The sequence below is a fragment of the Schistocerca gregaria genome, chromosome 6 (genome assembly GCF_023897955.1).
Source record: "Schistocerca gregaria isolate iqSchGreg1 chromosome 6, iqSchGreg1.2, whole genome shotgun sequence".
NCBI classification, from domain to species: domain Eukaryota; kingdom Metazoa; phylum Arthropoda; class Insecta; order Orthoptera; family Acrididae; genus Schistocerca; species Schistocerca gregaria.
In genome coordinates, this window is record NC_064925.1 from 18,033,386 (window position 1) to 18,057,703 (window position 24,318).

Consider the following 24,318-nt stretch of genomic DNA (forward strand, 5'->3'; position numbering starts at 1 on the left):
TATCAATCAACCTTAAATAGAATAAGAAGCGAAATATTGCAGTCAGTTTCGACCTGGAAGATTGGTATGTACTACCCTTATTCTTATTAATTGAAGCCAAAAAGAGGCGTATTACTGTTAATAATATAATTGAACTATAATAGTTCCAATTAAGGAAATGTAAAGCCAATATGAAAGCTGCTAACTTTTTATATTAGCGGTTAAACTCCGTTAACATTTCTAAAATTTATATAGTTTAAATAAAACATTACATTTTCACTGTAAAAATAATATATCTACATTTATAAATACTTAAAAGTAAAAATACTTCCTTAACATCTTCAGTGTCACGCTCTAATTATAAGCTATTTAAGTAAACGAAAAACAATATTACCAAAATAAATATTCAAAAAATAAAAGTTAAAAGATAAATCTTGAAATTAGAATCATATCAACCTTGAATATAACCAATTAAATAAATAAATAATCTATATAAACCTTGACCACCAAGTAATTCACCTCAACCATAATCAAATGACTTAGATGAATAATAACCTATTTTTAAAGGAATATATCTAATAAACTTAGTTGAAAGAAAAGGTATAAATCATATAGAACCAGCAAATCTAACAAAAGAAAGTATACTTAAAGAAAATAAATTATGAGAAAAATCAAAATTAGAAATAAGATAACCTAAATAAGCACCTAAAATAACAACTGTAATAGTTAAAAACTTTAAATAATAAGGTAAAGCAATCACATGAGGAATAGGAAAAATTAATCAAGATAAAAGACTACCACCAAAAACAGCAACAAACAATAGACCAATTATTCCAAATGAAATATAATAACCCTTATCATCAAAAGAAAATCTAGAATAAAAATTATTATCACCAGATATTGAATAATAAAACAAAGGAAAAGAATAAGAAGCAGTTAAACCAGTAGAAAAAAAATAAAGAAAAAAAATTAAACAATTAATTCATCTTAAACAAACCATCTCAAGAATTAAATCCTTTGAATAAAATCCCGCTAAAAAAGGTATTCCACACAAAGATAAACTAGAAACATTAAAACAAACTGAAGTTAAAGGTATGAAATTAACAATTGATCCTATAAAACGAATATCCTGAGAATCCTTCAAATTATGAATTATTGAACCTGCACATATAAATAATAATGCCTTAAATAAAGCATGAGCCAATAAATGAAAAAATGCAAGCTTTGGATAACCTATAGCCAAAATTCTTATTATTAAACCAAGTTGTCTTAAAGTAGAAAGAGCAATAATCTTCTTTAAATCAAACTCAAAATTAGCGCCCAATCCAGCCATAAATATAGTTATACAACCAATTAAAAGTAAAAATCAACCACAATTATAAGTATCCAATATTGGTCTAAAACGAATTAATAAATAAACACCAGCAGTAACAAGAGTAGAAGAATGAACTAAAGCAGAAACAGGAGTAGGAGCTGCTATAGCAGCAGGAAGTCATGAAGAGAAAGGAATCTGAGCTCTCTTAGTTATAGCTGCTAAAACAATTAATATAGTAATGAGCTTTATTTCAAAAGAATTAGAAATAAAATCATAATAATAAATATAATTTCAACCACCAAAATTTAACATTCATGCAATAGAAATTAAAATAGCAACATCACCAATACGATTAGAAAGTGCAGTTAATATACCAGCACTATAAGATTTTACATTTTGATAATAAATAACTAAACAATAAGAAACTAAACCTAAACCATCTCAACCTAATAAAATTCTAATTAAGTTCGGACTAATAATTAAAAAACCTATAGAAAGAATAAATATTAAAACAATAATAATAAAACGATTTATATTCTTTTCACCAGATATATAATCCTCTCTATAATAAATAACCAAAGAAGAAATATATATAACAAAAGATATAAAAATAAGAGATATTCAATCCAAAATTAAAGTTATAACAACTATAGAACCATTTAAATTGAAAAGCTCTCACTCAACAAAAACTCTATAATCAATTATTAAATAATAAATACCTAAAATAAAAATTATAGTTCTCGAAATAAACAAAGAAAAAAAACTCAAAGAACAAATAGAAAATAAATTCACGGCCTAAGATGAAAAACTTCATATCATTGATTCCACAAAACAATATTTTTAATTAAAATACTTAAGCAAACTAAACAAAGAAATATTCACCCTTTAAACAGAGAATATTTAAAGGCAATCAATGTAAAAGTAAAAGATGATATTCACGAAAATAACCAAGAGAACAAGTATAGACACCAGAATAATAATTCCCATGCTGAGAATAAGAATATATATACAAAGTATAAACAGCTCTAAAAAAAGATAAAAAAATCAAAGCAAAGAATCTAAAAGAAGATCAAGATATAATTCTATTTAATAATCTAATTTCACCTACCAAATTTAAAGAAGGAGGAGCAGCCATATTTGATGATCTTAAAAGAAATCATCATAAAGCCATTCTTGGCATCAAATTAATTATACCCTTGTTAATTAATAATCTTCATCTACCTAAACGTTCATAAATAATATTAGATAAACAAAATAAACCAGAAGAACATAAACCATGACCAACCATTAGAGAAAGAGAACCTACACAACCTCATCAATTCATAGTCATCAATCCACCAATAACCATTCTTATATGAGCAACAGAAGAATATGCAATTAAAGACTTTAAATCAACCTGACGAAAACAAATAAATCTTACAATAACACCCCCAGATAAACCTAAAGACAATCAAAAATAATTAAACTTTAAACCCAAATAAGAAATAACCTTTATAACACGAAAAATACCATAACCACCTAACTTTAATAAAACACCAGCAAGAATTATTCTACCTGAAATAGGGGCCTCTACATGAGCCTTAGGAAGTCATAAATGAACCAAAAACATAGGTATCTTAACTAAAAAAGCCAAAATTATAAATACATAAAACATAAAATAATAAGAACCAAAATCAACCAATAAAGGAAAATATAAAGTATTAGAAAAATCATAAACCTTAAATAAAACTAATAATAAAGGTAATCTAGCAACCAAAGTATAAAAAATTAAATAAACACCAGCCTGCAAACGCTCAGGTTGATAACCCCAACCCAAAATTAAAAGTAAAGTAGGAACTAATCTAGCCTCAAAAAAAATATAAAAACAAAGAAGACTTAATCTAGCAAATGAACAATAAAGCATAATTATTAAAATCAAAACCATAAAAACAAAAAAATTAGAATGATATGAACTTAAATAAACTGAACTTCTAGCAGTGATTATTAAAGAACAAATCCAAAAACTAAGTAAAATTAAACTAAAAGAAAAATAATCAATACCAAAATAATATCTAATTATATTCAAATCAGCATATGAATAAACACAAATTATAAAAACAAAACCCGACAGAAACATTAAAGAATGAACCAACCATCAACAATTACTTAATAAACAAAGAGGGATCAAAAAAATAGTTATAAATAAATACTTTAACATAAAGATAAACCAAAAGAATTAAAAAAATCATTACCATGAGAACGAATTATTGAAACTAAAATAGAAAGACCTAAAGCACCCTCACAAACAGAAAAAACTAAAAAAATAACAGGAAAAAATAATTATAATCAAACTCAATAAGAAAAACAATAACTAACATAAATAAAGAAAGAACAATATATTCAAATCTCAAAAGAACCATTAATAAATGTTTACGTTTAGAAGAAAAAACATAAACACCAGCAAAATAAATCAATAAAGAAGTAAAAATAGAGAATATAAACATTAGTTTTAATAGTTTAAAAAAAACGCCGGTCTTGTAAACCGGAAATAAGTCCAGCCCCCACTTTTAAAACTTCAGAGGTGGAAAAGCTTCCATCATCAGTCCCCAAAACCGGTATTTTAAATAAACTAACCCCTGAAATGATCAAAATAATAATTATATCATTATCAAATGTAATAAATATTAATTTTATTAAATTAAGACACCCAATATCAATAATGCTTTTTATTATCCTTCAAACCTTCCTAGTTGGATTAATAACAGGAACAATAATAGATAGATATTGATTATCATATATTTTATTTTTAACATTTCTTGGTGGTATACTAGTATTATTTATTTACATTACAAAAATTGCATCAAACGAAATATTTCAGCCTAAATCAATCACTATAATTATTACATTAATAATGTGAGTATTTATCATATTAATATTAATTATTCTAGATATATCTATATTTATAGACTTTTTCAAAAACACCGAAACTATAAATATTGATAATTCAATCAATTATCAAGAAATAACAATATCTTTAGAAAAATTATATAATAGACTAACATTCATTATTACAATAATAATAATAATTTATTTATTTTTAGCACTACTAGCAGTTGTTAAAATCACCAATATTAATCAGGGACCTATTCGTAAAATAAGATAATTACTAATGAATAAACCCTTACGATTAAGACATCCAATAATTAAAATTATTAATAACTCTTTAATTGACTTACCTGCCCCAACAAATATTTCATTTTGATGAAATTTTGGATCCCTATTAGGGTTATGTTTGGTAATTCAAATCGTAACTGGACTATTTTTAGCTATACATTATACATCAAATATTGAAATAGCATTCAGTAGTGTAGTACACATCTGCCGAGACGTAAATAATGGTTGAATTATCCGAACCTTACACGCAAATGGAGCATCTATATTTTTTATTTGTATTTACTTACATGTAGGATGGGGAATTTACTATGGATCTGATATATATATACATACCTGAATAATTGGTACAGTGATTTTATTTTTAGTTATAGCAACTGCATTTATAGGATATGTCTTACCCTGAGGCCAAATATCTTTTTGAGGTGCAACAGTAATTACTAATTTATTATCAGCAATCCCATACTTAGGAACAGATTTAGTCCAATGAGTATGAGGAGGATTCGCTGTTGATAATGCAACATTAAATCGATTCTTCACATTCCATTTTGTATTACCATTTATTATTGCTGCTATAGCAGCAATTCATTTATTTTTTCTTCACCAAACAGGATCTAATAATCCTCTTGGACTAAATGGAGATATTGAAAAAATTCCATTCCATCCATACTTTACCTTTAAGGATTCTATTACATTTGTAATAATAACATCATTATTATACTATGTTTAATTAATCCTTACCTATTAGGAGATCCAGATAACTTTGTACCTGCCAACCCATTAGTAACACCAGTTCACATTCAACCAGAATGATATTTCCTATTTGCATATGCAATTCTACGATCTATCCCTAATAAGTTAGGAGGTGTTATTGCATTATTTTTATCAATTAGAATCTTAATAATTTTACCATTTTATAATAAAACACCATTCCGAGGCATTCAATTTTACCCTATTAATCAAATTTTATTCTGAATTATAGTAGTTGTTGTATGCTTACTAACGTGAATTGGTAAACGACCTGTTGAAGAACCTTATATTATAACAGGTCAAATCTTAACAATTATTTACTTCACATATTTCTTAATTAATGTCCATGTCGCAAACGCATGAGATAAATTAATTAAGGAATAAAGTTAATTAGCTTAGGAAAAGCATATGTTTTGAAAACATAAAATTAGAAGTTTAACTCTTCTATTAACTTTTCTCAAAAAATTTCACTAAACAAATGAGATAAATAAAATCTTTAAACCAACAAAGAAAATAAAAAAATTCAAAGATAAAGGTAAAAAACTTTTTCAAGCTAAGTACATTAATTTATCATAACGGAACCGTGGTAATGTTCCACGAACCCAAATAAAACCAAAAGATATAATAGCAAGCTTAATAAAAAATATAAAAGAATAAAAATCACCGCCCAAAAAAATTAAAGCCAATAACATTCTTATGAAGACAATTCTAGTATATTCAGCTAAAAAAATTAAAGTAAAACCACCCGCACCATACTCAATATTAAATCCTGAAACTAACTCAGATTCCCCTTCAGCAAAATCAAAAGGAGTACGATTAGTTTCAGCTAAGCAAGAAGCAAAACAAGCTAAAGCTAAAGGAAAAGAAATAATAATAAATCATCAATAAAGCTGATAGTTTATAAAATCAAACATATTAAAACTACCAATTAAAATAATTAAAGACAATAAAATTAAAGCTAAACTAACTTCATAAGAAATTGTTTGAGCAACAGAACGAAGAGAACCTAATAATGAATAATTTGAATTAGAAGATCAACCAGCAATTATAACAGTATAAACACCTAATCTAGTACAACATAAAAAAAATAAAAATCCATAAGAAAAAGAACACATATAAGTTAAATAAGGAAAAATTACTCAAACGGCTAAAGAAATCATTAAATTAAAAACAGGGGAAAAATAATAAAGTAGGTAATTAGATATAATAGGAATTGGCTGCTCCTTACAAATTAAATTAATAGCATCTCTAAATGGCTGAGGAATTCCAACAAAACCTACCTTATTTGGACCCTTTCGAATCTGAATATAACCTAAAACCTTACGCTCTAATAAAGTTAAAAAGGCAACACTAATTAAAACACAAATAACCAATAAAAGAAAATTCAAAATAAATATAAATAAATCATAAAGTATCAATACTATTTGTAGAAAAAATCTACATAAATGAATTCTAAATTCAACACATTAATCTGTCAAAATAGTAAATAAATTAATATTAATCAATATAACAAAAAATATTTTAACCATATGGTCCTTTCGTACTAATATGGATTAACAATCTTAGGATAGAAACCGACCTGGCTCACGCCGGTCTGAACTCAGATCATGTAAGAATTTAAAGGTCGAACAGACCTAATCATTGGGCTCCTGCACCCAAAATTTTTCTTAATCCAACATCGAGGTCGCAATCTGCTTTGTCGATATGAGCTCTCAAAAACAATTACGCTGTTATCCCTAAGGTAACTTAATCTTATGATCATAAATTATGGATCAAAATAACAAACATAAATAAATGATATAATAATGAAGAGTTTATCTATTCTTCATGTCACCCCAACAAAACATCATCATTAAATATAGAAAGACAAACAAAAAACTATATAAAAGTAAAATGTCATGCTCTATAGGGTCTTCTCGTCCTAATGAAGAATTTAAGCCTTTTGACTCAAAAGTTAAATTCAAAAATTTATTAAGAGACAGTTGATTTCTCGTCAAGCCATTCATTCCAGCCACTAATTAAGAGACTAATGATTATGCTACCTTTGCACGGTCAAAATACCGCGGCTCTTTAAAAATACGCTCAGTGAGCAGGCCAGACCTCAAAATATAAACAAGAGGACATGTTTTTGATAAACAGGCGGAAATCAATTTTGCCTAGTTCCTTATAATAAGTTCACAAGGTAAAAATTTCATACAAATAAATATACTAATTCTATCATTATTACAAAAATTTTAAAATTAAATTAATAATCTTAATAAAAAACCTAAAATATTTATATAATCAAAATAAAAAATAATGAACTAAAACGTAATCTTAAAGATAGCTGGTTTAAAGCTTACTATTATATTTCTATAAAATAAATTATAGGTTATTAACTTCAAAGCTTATCCCTTAAAGAATAAATAAGTTAATATTTTTACTTAAAAAATTAAATAAAAACAAATAACTTTAAAAAATTAAATTTTTTCTTAAGAAACTAGATATCTTGGGAAACGATTAACATCTCATTTCTATAAATAATTTAATAATAATTATGATACATTAACTATAAATTATTTATAAATCAACCCAAATCGAGACAAGTAAAATAAATACTAAAATTTTGATAAACCCTGATACAAAAGGTACAATAAATAAAATCTACTTAAAAAAATTTAAAATAATATTTCATAAAACACTTACATTACCAATAAACTATAATTTAAAAAATCAATTCTATAAAATATACTAAGACAAAAATACAATAAAATTATTTATATTAAATAATTAAATAAACAAAAAATAAATATAATAAAATAAATAATCAAGATATCCTGATTTGCACAGAAAAATTTTCAGTGTAAATGAAACACTTTACTAATAAGTTATATCTTGAAACTCTTCCTAGATACACTTTCCAGTACATCTACTATGTTACGACTTATCTCATCTAAATTGAAGCTACTTTAAAATAAAATAGAATAATCAATAATGAGAGCGACGGGCGATGTGTACACATCTCAGAGCCAATATCAGTTAAATTAAATAAATTAAATTACTATCAAATCCACCTTCATTAACAGTATTTCACTATCAAATCCGTTATAAACAAAAATCTATTGTAACCCACCTCCTCTTAACTATAAGCTGCACCTTGACCTGAAATATTTTATAATTATAAATCTTGAGAATTATAACTCTAAAAAGATTCTCTGATAACAGAGATATACAAACAAATAAATTAAGTAGAGTAAATCGTGTATTATCAATCATGGGGTAGGTTCCTCTGAATGGAATGAGATACCGCCAAATTCTTTGGGTTTAAAGACCTTAACTAATAGTACCCTGGTAAATATAATTAACATTTAAAATAATAGGGTATCTAATCCTAGTTTATTATTTAAATTTCACAGATTCATAAAAAGGGCCACAAATAAATTTTAACATTTCACCTTACAAATTTATATTTCAACCCTAATAATATAAACAACTGTTTTAACCAATAATATTCACTTGTATCAATCGTATAACCGCGGCTGCTGGCACGAATTATGCCAATACTAAATCAATTGCTAAATCCAAAATCACTTGATAATTAAATCAAATTACTGCAAAAAGAACATTTAGTCTAACAAAACTTACATATAATACAAAGAAAAAGTGAATAAACAAGCAAGAATAAAACTTTTAACAATAAAAAATAAGAAAATTTTAAAACTATTAATTCAGGAAAAAATAAAAGATTCAAATATTTAAAGAAAAAAAAAAGAAAAAAACCACAAACATTAACAAAAAAAAAAAGAAACGCCCCTATGTATGACCACAACAACTTCTCTATTATATATAATTAAAGATTAATATGGAACATGTATAGCAATAAATGTATTATATTCTTTCTTATTTAATCTTTCTTTTCACTAATAAATAAAGAAAGATTAAATAATATAATAAATATATTTTATACAATTATGTAATGTAATATAATATGTTATTAATATGAATTCTTTTTTTTATATTAAGTTAACTTTCATATATATTAGTTAAATAATCTAATTATAGATAATTTACATAATTATATTATTATAATTAATATAATTATTTATATTAATTATAATATTTTATATTTAAATTAATAATTTTATTTATTATATCCAATTATAATAATATTAAATATTAAATTACATATTATTATATATATTATATTATAATAACCTATTTTAAGCTAAAAACATAAGTAGCTATAATCCTAGGTAAATAATTGCATTAAAATAATCAATTGATAATGGTAAGATGAACTTATAATACTTTAATTTCAATTGAATGTAATATATTAATATAAATTATTTATTATATATATATATATATATAAAAAATAAAATGAGCAGGATAAATTAATCCTAATTAAACAAAATAATACATAAAAGAATTTCAAAAAAAAACTTTCGATTTATATATTAAATAAATGAAGTGCCTGATTAAAGGGTTACCTTGATAGGGTAAATAAAGTAAATAAAATTACCTTCATTAAAATTACATAAGATAGAATTAAACTACCTCCTTTAGTATCAAAAACTAACGTGCATCATACACCTTAATGTAAAAAGGTAAGCTAAACAAGCTAATGGGTTCATACCCCATTTATAGAGGTATCAATCCTCTCCTTTGAAATGACCAACAACTCTACAAAACTTCTCTTCCTATCAACATTAATGATAGGAACGATCCTGTCCATTTCATCAAATTCCTGATTTGGGGTTTGAATAGGACTTGAGATCAACTTACTTTCATTTATTCCGCTCCTAACAAGAAATAAAAATATAATAATAAATGAATCATCAATTAAATATTTTATTGTCCAAGCAATAGCATCGACAATATTATTATTTTCAATTTTGCTGATTCAAATAAAATATCCCATGGGATGGGAAACAGAATTTATCCCATCAATAATAATTAGATCTAGACTATTATTAAAGATTGGAGCTGCACCTTTCCATTTCTGATTTCCAGAAGTTATAGGAGCATCAAGATGAAATAATTGTTTAACATTAATAACATGACAAAAAATCGCCCCAATAATGGTCTTATCTTATTGTATTCAATTAAGAACTTTTATTTGAACAATTATTATCTTAAGAATTATTATTGGGGCAATAGGAGGTTTAAATCAAACATCCTTACGACAACTTTTAGCATATTCATCAATCAGACATCTAAGTTGAATAATTAGATCATTAACAGTCAGAGAAAACATCTGAGAACTATACTTCATTATTTACTCACTATTAAGATTAATTATAGTTTTATTATTTAAGCAAATAAATTTATTTTTCATAAATCAAATTTATTCAGCCAGAAATATAAAAACCGAAATTAAATTCATAATATTCTTATCTTTATTATCTTTAGGTGGACTACCACCATTCCTTGGATTCTTACCAAAATGAATTGTAATACAATCATTAATAGAAAACAATATAACAACTATTATAACTATTATAGTTGTATTAACTACAATTACACTCTACTACTATATACGTATTAGATTCTCAGCTCTAATTATATCATACACAGAAAATTCGTGATCTATAAAGATAAAGTCCCAAAAATCAAGAATCATTCTTCCTATAACAGTAATAATTTCAACAATAGGATTGATTTCAACATCAACCTTAATTTCATTATACTAAGGACTTAAGTTAATCAAACTAATAACCTTCAAAGTTATAATTAAAAGAATAATCTTTTAGGCCTTAGTAAAATTTTACACCTCTAGAATTGCAGTCTAGAATCATAATTGAATATAAGACCTAAATATGATAAGAGAGAAAACATCTCATAAGTAGATTTACAGTCTACCACCTAAAATTCAGCCATCTTACCGCAAAAATGATTATTCTCAACAAACCATAAGGACATTGGTACTTTATACTTCATATTTGGAGCATGAGCAGGAATAGTAGGAACATCAATAAGAATACTTATTCGTACTGAACTTGGCCAACCCGGATCTCTAATTGGGGATGACCAGATTTATAATATTATTACAGCTCACACATTCGTAATAATTTTCTTTATAGTTATACCTATTATAATTGGTGGATTTGGTAATTGACTTGTTCCACTAATAATTGGTGCACCAGATATAGCATTTCCACGAATAAATAATATAAGTTTTTGATTACTACCACCTTCACTAACCCTTCTTCTTACATCTTCTATAGTAGATAATGGTGCTGGTACAGGATGAACAGTTTACCCTCCTCTAGCAGGAGCTATTGCACACGGGGGTGCATCTGTAGATCTAGCTATTTTTTCACTGCACTTAGCAGGTGTATCATCTATTCTTGGTGCAGTGAATTTCATTACAACAGCAATTAATATACGATCAGAAAGTATAACTTTAGATCAAACACCTTTATTTGTATGATTTGTAGCTATTACAGCATTACTTCTCCTTCTTTCACTTCCAGTTTTAGCAGGAGCTATTACTATATTATTAACAGATCGAAATTTAAATACATCATTCTTTGACCCTGCAGGAGGGGGTGACCCAATTCTATATCAACATCTATTTTGATTCTTTGGACACCCAGAAGTTTATATTTTAATTCTACCGGGGTTCGGAATTATTTCACATATTGTATGTCAAGAAAGAGGAAAAATTGAATCATTTGGAACATTAGGTATAATTTATGCTATACTATCAATTGGACTAATAGGATTTATTGTATGAGCACATCATATATTTACAGTAGGAATGGATGTTGACACACGAGCATATTTTACATCAGCAACAATAATTATTGCTGTACCTACAGGAATTAAGGTATTTAGATGATTAGCTACATTATATGGAACTAAATTCAAGTTCAATCCACCATTATTATGAGCTGTAGGATTTATTTTCCTATTTACAATTGGTGGATTAACAGGATTAGTATTAGCAAATTCATCACTTGATATTGTATTACATGATACATATTATGTAGTAGCCCACTTTCATTATGTATTATCTATAGGAGCAGTATTTGCAATTATAGGAGGTGTCATTCAATGATATCCACTATTTACAGGATTAACTATAAATAATACATGATTAAAAATCCAATTTACAATTATATTCATTGGAGTAAATTTAACATTCTTTCCTCAACACTTCCTAGGATTAGCAGGAATACCTCGACGATACTCTGACTACCCAGACGCATATACATCATGAAACGTAGTATCAAGAATTGGGTCTACAATTTCTATTGTAGGAATCATTATATTCATTGTAATTATATGAGAAAGAATGATTACAAACCGAGTAATTATATTTAGAGCTAACATAAGAAGATCAACAGAATGACTACAAAATAACCCTCCTGCAGAACATAGTTACTCAGAATTACCATTAATCTCTAGATTCTAATATGGCAGATTAGTGCAGTAGATTTAAGCTCTACAAATAAAGGTTTGACCTTTTATTAGAAAATATTTATTAATGGCAACATGATCAAATTTATCTCTTCAAGATGGAGCTTCACCATTAATGGAGCAATTATCATTCTTTCATGATCATACTATGGTCGTATTATTATTAATTACAGTAATTGTAGGTTATGCCCTAAGTTATATATTATTTATTGCCTATACTAACCGTAATATACTTCATGGACATTTAATTGAAACAATCTGAACAGCTTTACCAGCAATTACATTAATTTTTATTGCCCTTCCATCATTACGACTATTATATTTACTTGATGATTCAGTAGATGCAATAATTACAATTAAAACCATTGGACGACAATGATATTGAAGATATGAATATTCAGACTTCATAGACGTAGAATTTGACACTTATATAACACCAGAACAAGACCTAGAAAATGATGGATTCCGACTACTAGATGTAGATAACCGAACAATCCTACCAATAAATACAGAAGTACGAGTATTAACAAGAGCATCAGATGTTCTACACTCATGAGCAGTTCCTGCATTAGGGGTTAAAATTGATGCAACGCCAGGTCGGTTAAATCAAGGAACATTCACAATAAATCGACCTGGATTATTCTTTGGACAATGCTCAGAAATCTGTGGAGCAAACCACAGATTTATACCAATTGTAATTGAAAGAACTTCAGTAAATTTATTTATTAAGTGATTATCTAAGATAATTTAAGGAGTTAGTTAAAATAAATAACATTAGAGTGTCAATCTAAAGTAACTAAAAAAAATTAGTACACCTTGAAATTCATCAGATGACTGAAAGTAAGTAATGGTCTCTTAAACCAAATAATAGTAAATTAACGACTACTTCTGATGGGGAAATTATATCCAAATCCCTCAAATATCCCCTCTTATATGATTCTCACTATTCATTATATTTTCAGCTACATTAATCTTGTTTAATCAAATAAACTTCTTCTCATTTAAACCTAACCTTATTAAAAGAGCAGAAAAAGGAACAATTGAAATAAAAAACTTAAATTGAAAATGATAACAAATCTATTCTCAACATTTGACCCATCAACTAACATCTTTAATTTATCATTAAATTGAACTAGAACATTTATAGGACTATTATTAATCCCATCACTATTTTGACTTACACCATCACGAATTAACATTATCTGAAATAAACTAAATTTAACCTTACACAATGAATTTAAAACACTTCTTGGACCAAAATCATTTAATGGAACAACATTCATTTTCATCTCAATTTTTATTATAATATTATTTAACAATTTCATAGGATTATTCCCTTATATTTTTACTAGAACAAGACATTTAGCATTAACATTTGCAATTGCCCTACCTATATGGCTAAGATTTATATTATTTGGATGAATTAACCATACTAATCATATATTTACACACCTTGTACCACAAGGTACACCGCCTGCATTAATATCATTTATAGTACTAATTGAAACAATTAGTAATGTTATTCGACCAGGTACATTAGCAGTACGGTTGGCAGCAAATATAATTGCAGGACACTTATTATTAACCTTATTAGGAAACACAGGACCATCTATAGCAATAAACTTAATCTCATTACTAATTATTGGACAAATACTTCTATTAATTCTAGAATCAGCAGTAGCAATAATTCAAGCCTATGTTTTCTCAATTCTAAGAACTCTATATTCTAGAGAAGTATATTAAACCTATGTTAACAACTCACTCAAACCACCCATTCCACTTAGTAGACTATAGACCTTGACCATTAACAGGAGCAATTGGAGCAATAGTCCTAGTATCAGGACTAGCAAAATGATTCCACCTATTTAATATTAACTTATTCATAATTGGATTTGGAATTACCCTACTAACTATAATTCAATGATGACGAGATGTAGTACGAGAAGGAACATATCAAGGATTACATACAGGATTTGTATCAATTGGATTACGATGAGGAATAATTTTATTTATTGCATCAGAGGTATTATTTTTCGTTTCTTTTTTTTGAGCATTCTTTAGAAGAACATTAGCACCAACAATTGAACTAGGAATACTATGACCTCCAATAGGAATTCAACCCTTTGACCCTATACAAATTCCATTACTTAATACAGCTATTCTTTTAGCATCAGGAGTAACAGTAACATGAGCACATCATAGTTTAATGGAATCTAATCATACTCAAGCACTACAAGGATTATTCTTCACAGTGTTATTAGGACTATACTTTACAATACTTCAAGCATATGAATATTGAGAAGCACCTTTTACCATTGCAGATGCAGTTTATGGATCAACATTCTTTGTTGCAACAGGATTCCATGGTTTACACGTAATTATTGGAACAATCTTTTTATCAACATGTCTACTTCGACACTCAATAAATCAATTTTCACCAAGACATCACTTTGGATTTGAAGCAGCAGCATGATACTGACACTTCGTAGACGTAGTATGATTATTCTTATATATCTCTATTTATTGATGAGGTAGATAATTGTTTTTCTAGTATAAATAGTACATTTGACTTCCAATCAGAAAGCTTGATATAAATCAAGAAAAACAATTCTAATTCTATCAACAAGAGTTTTCATTAGATTTATTATTCCAATAATTGTTATAATCCTGGCAACAACACTATCAAAAAAATTAATTAATGATCGAGAAAAAAGATCACCATTTGAATGTGGGTTTGATCCAAAAAGATCAGCACGAATACCATTCTCAATACGATTCTTCCTAATCGCAGTAATCTTTTTAATTTTTGATGTAGAAATTGCACTAATTCTACCAATTGTAATTATTTTTAAAACTTCAGACATTATAATCTGAACAGTATCAACAATATTTTTTATTCTAGTTCTATTAGGAGGACTATACCATGAATGAAACCAAGGAGCATTACAATGAGCAGAATAAAGGGTTGTAGTTAAATATAACATTTGGGTTGCATTCAAAAAGTATTGATATTATCAATCAACCTTAAATAGAATAAGAAGCGAAATATTGCAGTCAGTTTCGACCTGGAAGATTGGTATGTACTACCCTTATTCTTATTAAATGAAGCCAAAAAGAGGCGTATTACTGTTAATAAAATAATTGAACTATAATAGTTCCAATTAAGGAAATGTAAAGCCAATATGAAAGCTGCTAACTTTTTATATTAGCGGTTAAACTCCGTTAACATTTCTAAAATTTATATAGTTTAAATAAAACATTACATTTTCACTGTAAAAATAATATATCTATATTTATAAATACTTAAAAGTAAAAATACTTCCTTAACATCTTCAGTGTCACGCTCTAATTATAAGCTATTTAAGTAAACGAAAAACAATATTACCAAAATAAATATTCAAAAAATAAAAGTTAAAAGATAAATCTTGAAATTAGAATCATATCAACCTTGAATATAACCAATTAAATAAATAAATAATCTATATAAACCTTGACCACCAAGTAATTCACCTCAACCATAATCAAATGACTTAGATGAATAATAACCTATTTTTAAAGGAATATATCTAATAAACTTAGTTGAAAGAAAAGGTATAAATCATATAGAACCAGCAAATCTAACAAAAGAAAGTATACTTAAAGAAAATAAATTATGAGAAAAATCAAAATTAGAAATAAGATAACCTAAATAAGCACCTAAAGTAACAACTGTAATAGTTAAAAACTTTAAATAATAAGGTAAAGCAATCACATGAGGAATAGGAAAAATTAATCAAGATAAAAGACTACCACCAAAAACAGCAACAAACAATAGACCAATTATTCCAAATGAAATATAATAACCCTTATCATCAAAAGAAAATCTAGAATAAAAATTATTATCACCAGATATTGAATAATAAAACAAACGAAAAGAATAAGAAGCAGTTAAACCAGTAGAAAAAAAATAAAGAAAAAAAATTAAACAATTAATTCATCTTAAACAAACCATCTCAAGAATTAAATCCTTTGAATGAAATCCCGCTAAAAAAGGTATTCCTCACAAAGATAAACTAGAAACATTAAAACAAACTGAAGTTAAAGGTATGAAATTAACAATTGATCCTATAAAACGAATATCCTGAGAATCCTTCAAATTATGAATTATTGAACCTGCACATATAAATAATAATGCCTTAAATAAAGCATGAGCCAATAAATGAAAAAATGCAAGCTTTGGATAACCTATAGCCAAAATTCTTATTATTAAACCAAGTTGTCTTAAAGTAGAAAGAGCAATAATCTTCTTTAAATCAAACTCAAAATTAGCGCCCAATCCAGCCATAAATATAGTTATACAACCAATTAAAAGTAAAAATCAACCACAATTATAAGTATCCAATATTGGTCTAAAACGAATTAATAAATAAACACCAGCAGTAACAAGAGTAGAAGAATGAACTAAAGCAGAAACAGGAGTAGGAGCTGCTATAGCAGCAGGAAGTCATGAAGAGAAAGGAATCTGAGCTCTCTTAGTTATAGCTGCTAAAACAATTAATATAGTAATGAGCTATATTTCAAAAGAATTAGAAATAAATCATAATAATAAATATAATTTCAACCACCAAAATTTAACATTCATGCAATAGAAATTAAAATAGCAACATCACCAATACGATTAGAAAGTGCAGTTAATATACCAGCACTATAAGATTTTACATTTTGATAATAAATAACTAAACAATAAGAAACTAAACCTAAACCATCTCAACCTAATAAAATTCTAATTAAATTAGGACTAATAATTAAAAAACCTATAGAAAGAATAAATATTAAAACAATAATAATAAAACGATTTATATTCTTTTCACCAGATATATAATCCTCTCTATAATAAATAACAAAAGAAGAAATATATATAACATAAGATATAAAAATAAGAGATATTCAATCCAAAATTAAAGTTATAACAACTATAGAACCATTTAAATTGAAAAGCTCTCACTCAACAAAAACTCTATAATCAATTATTAAATAATAAATACCTAAAATAAAAATTATAGTTCTCGAAATAAACAAAGAAAAAAAACTCAAAGAACAAATAGAAAATAAATTCACGGCCTAAGATGAAAAACTTCATATCATTGATTCCACAAAACAATATTTTTAATTAAAATACTTAAGCAAACTAAACAAAGAAATATTCACCCTTTAAACAGAGAATATTTAAAGGCAATCAATGTAAAAGTAAAAGATGATATTCACGAAAATAACCAAGAGAACAAGTATAAACACCAGAATAATAATTCCCATGCTGAGAATAAGAATATATATACAAAGTATAAACAGCTCTAAAAAAAGATAAAAAAATCAAAGCAAAGAATCTAAAAGAAGATCAAGATATAATTCTATTTAATAATCTAATTTCACCTACCAAATTTAAAGAAGGAGGAGCAGCCATATTTGATGATCTTAAAAGAAATCATCATAAAGCCATTCTTGGCATCAAATTAATTATACCCTTGTTAATTAATAATCTTCGTCTACCTAAACGTTCATAAATAATATTAGATAAACAAAATAAACCAGAAGAACATAAACCATGACCAACCATTAGAGAAAGAGAACCTACACAACCTCATCAATTCATAGTCATCAATCCACCAATAACCATTCTTATATGAGCAACAGAAGAATATGCAATTAAAGACTTTAAATCAACCTGACGAAAACAAATAAATCTTACAATAACACCCCCAGATAAACCTAAAGACAATCAAAAATAATTAAACTTTAAACCCAAATAAGAAATAACCTTTATAACACGAAAAATACCATAACCACCTAACTTTAATAAAACACCAGCAAGAATTATTCTACCTGAAATAGGGGCCTCTACATGAGCCTTAGGAAGTCATAAATGAACCAAAAACATAGGTATCTTAACTAAAAAAGCCAAAATTATAAATACATAAAACATAAAATAATAAGAACCAAAATCAACCAATAAAGGAAAATATAAAGTATTAGAAAAATCATAAACCTTAAATAAAACTAATAATAAAGGTAATCTAGCAACCAAAGTATAAAAAATTAAATAAACACCAGCCTGCAAACGCTCAGGTTGATAACCCCAACCCAAAATTAAAAGTAAAGTAGGAACTAATCTAGCCTCAAAAAAAATATAAAAAGAAAGAAGACTTCATCTAGCAAATGAACAATAAAGCATAATTATTAAAATCAAAACCATAAAAACAAAAAAATTAGAATGATATGAACTTAAATAAACTGAACCTCTAGCAGTGATTATTAAAGAACAAATCCAAAAACTAAGTAAAATTAAACTAAAAGAAAAATAATCAATACCAAAATAATATCTAATTATATTCAAATCAGCATATGAATAAACACAAATTATAAAAACAAAACCCGACAGAAACATTAAAGAATGAACCAACCATCAACAATTATTTAATAAACAAAGAGGGATCAAAAAAATAGTTATAAATAAATACTTTAACATAAAGATAAACCAAAAGAATTAAAAAAATCATTACCATGAGAACGAATTATTGAAACTAAAATAGAAAGACCTAAAGCACCCTCACAAACAGAAAAAACTAAAAAAATAACAGGAAAAAAATAATCATAATCAAACTCAATAAGAAAAACAATAACTAACATAAATAAAGAAAGAACAATATATTCTAATCTCAAAAGAACCATTAATAAATGTTTACGTTTAGAAGAAAAAACATAAACACCAGCAAAATAAATCAATAAAGAAGTAAAAATAGAGAATATAAACATTAGTTTTAATAGTTTAAAAAAAACGCCGGTCTTGTAAACCGGAAATAAGTCCAGCCCCCACTTTTAAAACTTCAGAGGTGGAAAAGCTTCCATCATCGGTCCCCAAAACCGGTATTTTAAATAAACTAACCCCTGAAATGATCAAAATAATAATTATATCATTATCAAATGTAATAAATATTAATTTTATTAAATTAAGACATCCAATATCAATAATGCTTTTTATTATCCTTCAAACCTTCCTAGTTGGATTAATAACAGGAACAATAATAGAAAGATATTGATTATCATATATTTTATTTTTAACATTTCTTGGTGGTATACTAGTATTATTTATTTACATTACAAGAATTGCATCAAACGAAATATTTCAGCCTAAATCAATCACTATAATTATTACATTAATAATGTGAGTATTTATCATATTAATATTAATTATTCTAGATATATCTATATTTATAGACTTTTTCAAAAACACCGAAACTATAAATATTGATAATTCAATCAATTATCAAGAAATAACAATATCTTTAGAAAAATTATATAATAGACCAACATTCATTATTACAATAATAATAATAATTTATTTATTTTTAGCACTACTAGCAGCTGTTAAAATCACCAATTTTAATCAGGGACCTATTCGTAAAATAAGATAATTACTAATGAATAAACCCTTACGATTAAGACATCCAATAATTAAAATTATTAATAACTCTTTAATTGACTTACCTGCCCCAACAAATATTTCATTTTGATGAAATTTTGGATCCCTATTAGGGTTATGTTTGGTAATTCAAATCGTAACTGGACTATTTTTAGCTATACATTATACATCAAATATTGAAATAGCATTCAGTAGTGTAGTACACATCTGCCGAGACGTAAATAATGGTTGAATTATCCGAACCTTACACGCAAATGGAGCATCTATATTTTTTATTTGTATTTACTTACATGTAGGACGGGGAATTTACTATGGATCTTATATATATATATACATACCTGAATAATTGGTACAGTGATTTTATTTTTAGTTATAGCAACTGCATTTATAGGATATGTCTTACCCTGAGGCCAAATATCTTTTTGAGGTGCAACAGTAATTACTAATTTATTATCAGCAATCCCATACTTAGGAACAGATTTAGTCCAATGAGTATGAGGAGGATTCGCTGTTGATAATGCAACATTAAATCGATTCTCCACATTCCATTTTGTATTACCATTTATTATTGCTGCTATAGCAGCAATTCATTTATTTTTTCTTCACCAAACAGGATCTAATAATCCTCTTGGACTAAATGGAGATATTGAAAAAATTCCATTCCATCCATACTTTACCTTTAAGGATTCTATTACATTTGTAATAATAACATCATTATTAATTATACTATGTTTAATTAATCCTTACCTATTAGGAGATCCAGATAACTTTGTACCTGCCAACCCATTAGTAACACCAGTTCACATTCAACCAGAATGATATTTCCTATTTGCATATGCAATTCTACGATCTATCCCTAATAAGTTAGGAGGTGTTATTGCATTATTTTTATCAATTAGAATCTTAATAATTTTACCATTTTATAATAAAACACCATTCCGAGGCATTCAATTTTACGCTATTAATCAAATTTTATTCTGAATTATAGTAGTTGTTGTATGCTTACTAACGTGAATTGGTAAACGACCTGTAGAAGAACCTTATATTATAACAGGTCAAATCTTAACAATTATTTACTTCACATATTTCTTAATTAATGTCCATGTCGCAAACGCATGAGATAAATTAGTTAAGGAATAAAGTTAATTAGCTTAGGAAAAGAATATGTTTTGAAAACATAAAATTAGAAGTTTAACTCTTCTATTAACTTTTCTCAAAAAATTTCACTAAACAAATGAGATAAATAAAATCTTTAAACCAACAAAGAAAATAAAAAAATTCAAAGATAAAGGTAAAAAACTTTTTCAAGCTAAGTACATTAATTTATCATAACGGAACGTGGTAATGTTCCACGAACCCAAATAAAACCAAAAGATATAATAGCAAGCTTAATAAAAAATATAAAAGAATAAAAATCACCGCCCAAAAAAATTAAAGCCAATAACATTCTTATGAAGACAATTCTAGTATATTCAGCTAAAAAAAGTAAAGTAAAACCACCCGCACCATACTCAATATTAAATCCTGAAACTAACTCAGATTCCCCTTCAGCAAAATCAAAAGGAGTACGATTAGTTTCAGCTAAGCAAGAAGCAAAACAAGCTAAAGCTAAAGGAAAAGAAATAATAATAAATCAACAATAAAGCTGATAGTTTATAAAATCAAACATATTAAAACTACCAATTAAAATAATTAAAGACAATAAAATTAAAGCTAAACTAACTTCATAAGAAATTGTTTGAGCAACAGAACGAAGAGAACCTAATAATGAATAATTTGAATTAGAAGATCAACCAGCAATTATAACAGTATAAACACCTAATCTAGTACAACATAAAAAAAATAAAAATCCATAAGAAAAAGAACACATATAAGTTAAATAAGGAAAAATTACTCAAACGGCTAAAGAAATCATTAAATTAAAAACAGGGGAAAAATAATAAAGTAGGTAATTAGATATAATAGGAATTGGCTGCTCCTTACAAATTAACTTAATAGCATCGCTAAATGGCTGAGGAATTCCAACAAAACCTACCTTATTTGGACCCTTTCGAATCTGAATATAACCTAAAACCTTACGCTCTAATAAAGTTAAAAAGGCAACACTAATTAAAACACAAATAACCAATAAAAGAAAATTCAAAATAAATATAAATAAATCATAAAGTATCAATACAATTTGTAGAAAAAATCTACATAAATGAATTCTAAATTCAACACATTAATCTGTCAAAATAGTAAATAAATTAATATTAAACAATATAACAAAAAATATTTTAACCATATGGTCCTTTCGTACTAATATGGATTAACAATCTTAGGATAGAAACCGACCTGGCTCACGCCGGTCTGAACTCAGATCATGTAAGAATTTAAAGGTCGAACAGACCTAATCATTGGGCTCCTGCACCCAAAATTTTTCTTAATCCAACATCGAGGTCGCAATCTGCTTTGTCGATATGAGCTTTCAAAAACAATTACGCTGTTATCCCTAAGGTAACTTAATCTTATGATCATAAATTATGGATCAAAATAACAAACATAAATAAATGATATAATAATGAAGAGTTTATCTATTCTTCATGTCACCCCAACAAAACATCATCATTAAATATAGAAAGACAAACAAAAAACTATATAAAAGTAAAATGTCATGCTCTATAGGGTCTTCTCGTCCTAAAGAAGAATTTAAGCCTTTTGACTCAAAAGTTAAATTCAAAAATTTATTAAGAGACAGTTGATTTCTCGTCAAGCCATTCATTCCAGCCACTAATTAAGAGACTAATGATTATGCTACCTTTGCACGGTCAAAATACCGCGGCTCTTTAAAAATACGCTCAGTGAGCAGGCCAGACCTCAAAATATAAACAAGAGGACATGTTTTTGATAAACAGGCGGAAATCAATTTTGCCTAGTTCCTTATAATAAGTTCACAAGGTAAAAATTTCATACAAATAAATATACTAATTCTATCATTATTACAAAAATTTTAAAATTAAATTAATTATCTTAATAAAAAACCTAAAATATTTATAAAATCAAAATAAAAAATAATGAACTAAAACGTAATCTTAAAGATAACTGGTTTAAAGCTTACTATTATATTTCTATAAAATAAAATATAGGTTATTAACTTCAAAGCTTATCCCTTAAAGAATAAATAAGTTAATATTTTTACTTAAAAAATTAAATAAAAACAAATAACTTTAAAAAATTAAATTTTTTCTTAAGAAACTAGATATCTTGGGAAACGATTAACATCTCATTTCTATAAATAATTTAATAATAATTATGATACATTAACTATAAATTATTTATAAATCAACCTAATTCGAGACAAGTAAAATAAATACTAAAATTTTGATAAACCCTGATACATAAGGTACAATAAATAAAATCTACTTAAAAAAATTTAAAATAATATTTCATAAAACACTTACATTACCAATAAACTATAATTTAAAAAATCAATTCTATAAAATATAACGGATTTGATAGTGAAATACTGTTAATGAAGGTGGATTTGATAGTAATTTAATTTATTTAATTTAACTGATATTGGCTCTGAGATGTGTACACATCGCCCGTCGCTCTCATTATTGATTATTCTATTTTATTTTAAAGTAGCTTCAATTTAGATGAGATAAGTCGTAACATAGTAGATGTACTGGAAAGCGTATCTAGGAAGAGTTTCAAGATATAACTTATTAGTAAAGTGTTTCATTTACACTGAAAATTTTTCTGTGCAAATCAGGATATCTTGATTATTTATTTTATTATATTTATTTTTTGTATATTTAATTATTTAATATAAATAATTTTATTGTAATTTTTGTCTTAGTATATTTTATAGAATTGATTTTTTAAATTATAGTTTATTGGTAATGTAAGTGTTTTATGAAATATTATTTTAAATTTTTTTAAGTAGATTTTATTTATTGTACCTTTTGTATCAGGGTTTATCAAAATTTTAGTATTTATTTTACTTGTCTCGATTTGGGTTGATTTATAAATAATTTATAGTTAATGTATCATAATTATTATTAAATTATTTATAGAAATGAGATGTTAATCGTTTCCCAAGATATCTAGTTTCTTAAGAAAAAATTTAATTTTTTAAAGTTATTTGTTTTTATTTAATTTTTTAAGTAAAAATATTAACTTATTTATTCTTTAAGGGATAAGCTTTGAAGTTAATAACCTATAATTTATTATATAGAAATATAATAGTAAGCTTTAAACCAGCTATCTTTAAGATTACGTT

The 24,318-nt window shown here is 26.2% G+C and overlaps 2 long non-coding RNA genes across 2 annotated transcripts in view; one reads left to right on the plus strand and one right to left on the minus strand.

Moving 5' to 3' along the window:
• The window catches only part of LOC126278636 (uncharacterized), a 44,801-nt gene extending 21,266 nt beyond the window's left edge, over positions 1-23,535 (plus strand). The window contains exon 2 of the long non-coding RNA XR_007550745.1: positions 23,437-23,535. This is a non-coding gene — a long non-coding RNA (uncharacterized LOC126278636). The remainder of the gene's footprint in view (positions 1-23,436) is intronic.
• Positions 22,293-24,318, minus strand: part of LOC126278629 (uncharacterized) — an 85,623-nt gene continuing 83,597 nt past the window's right edge. Inside the window, exon 2 of the long non-coding RNA XR_007550737.1 lies at positions 22,293-23,380. This is a non-coding gene — a long non-coding RNA (uncharacterized LOC126278629). The remainder of the gene's footprint in view (positions 23,381-24,318) is intronic.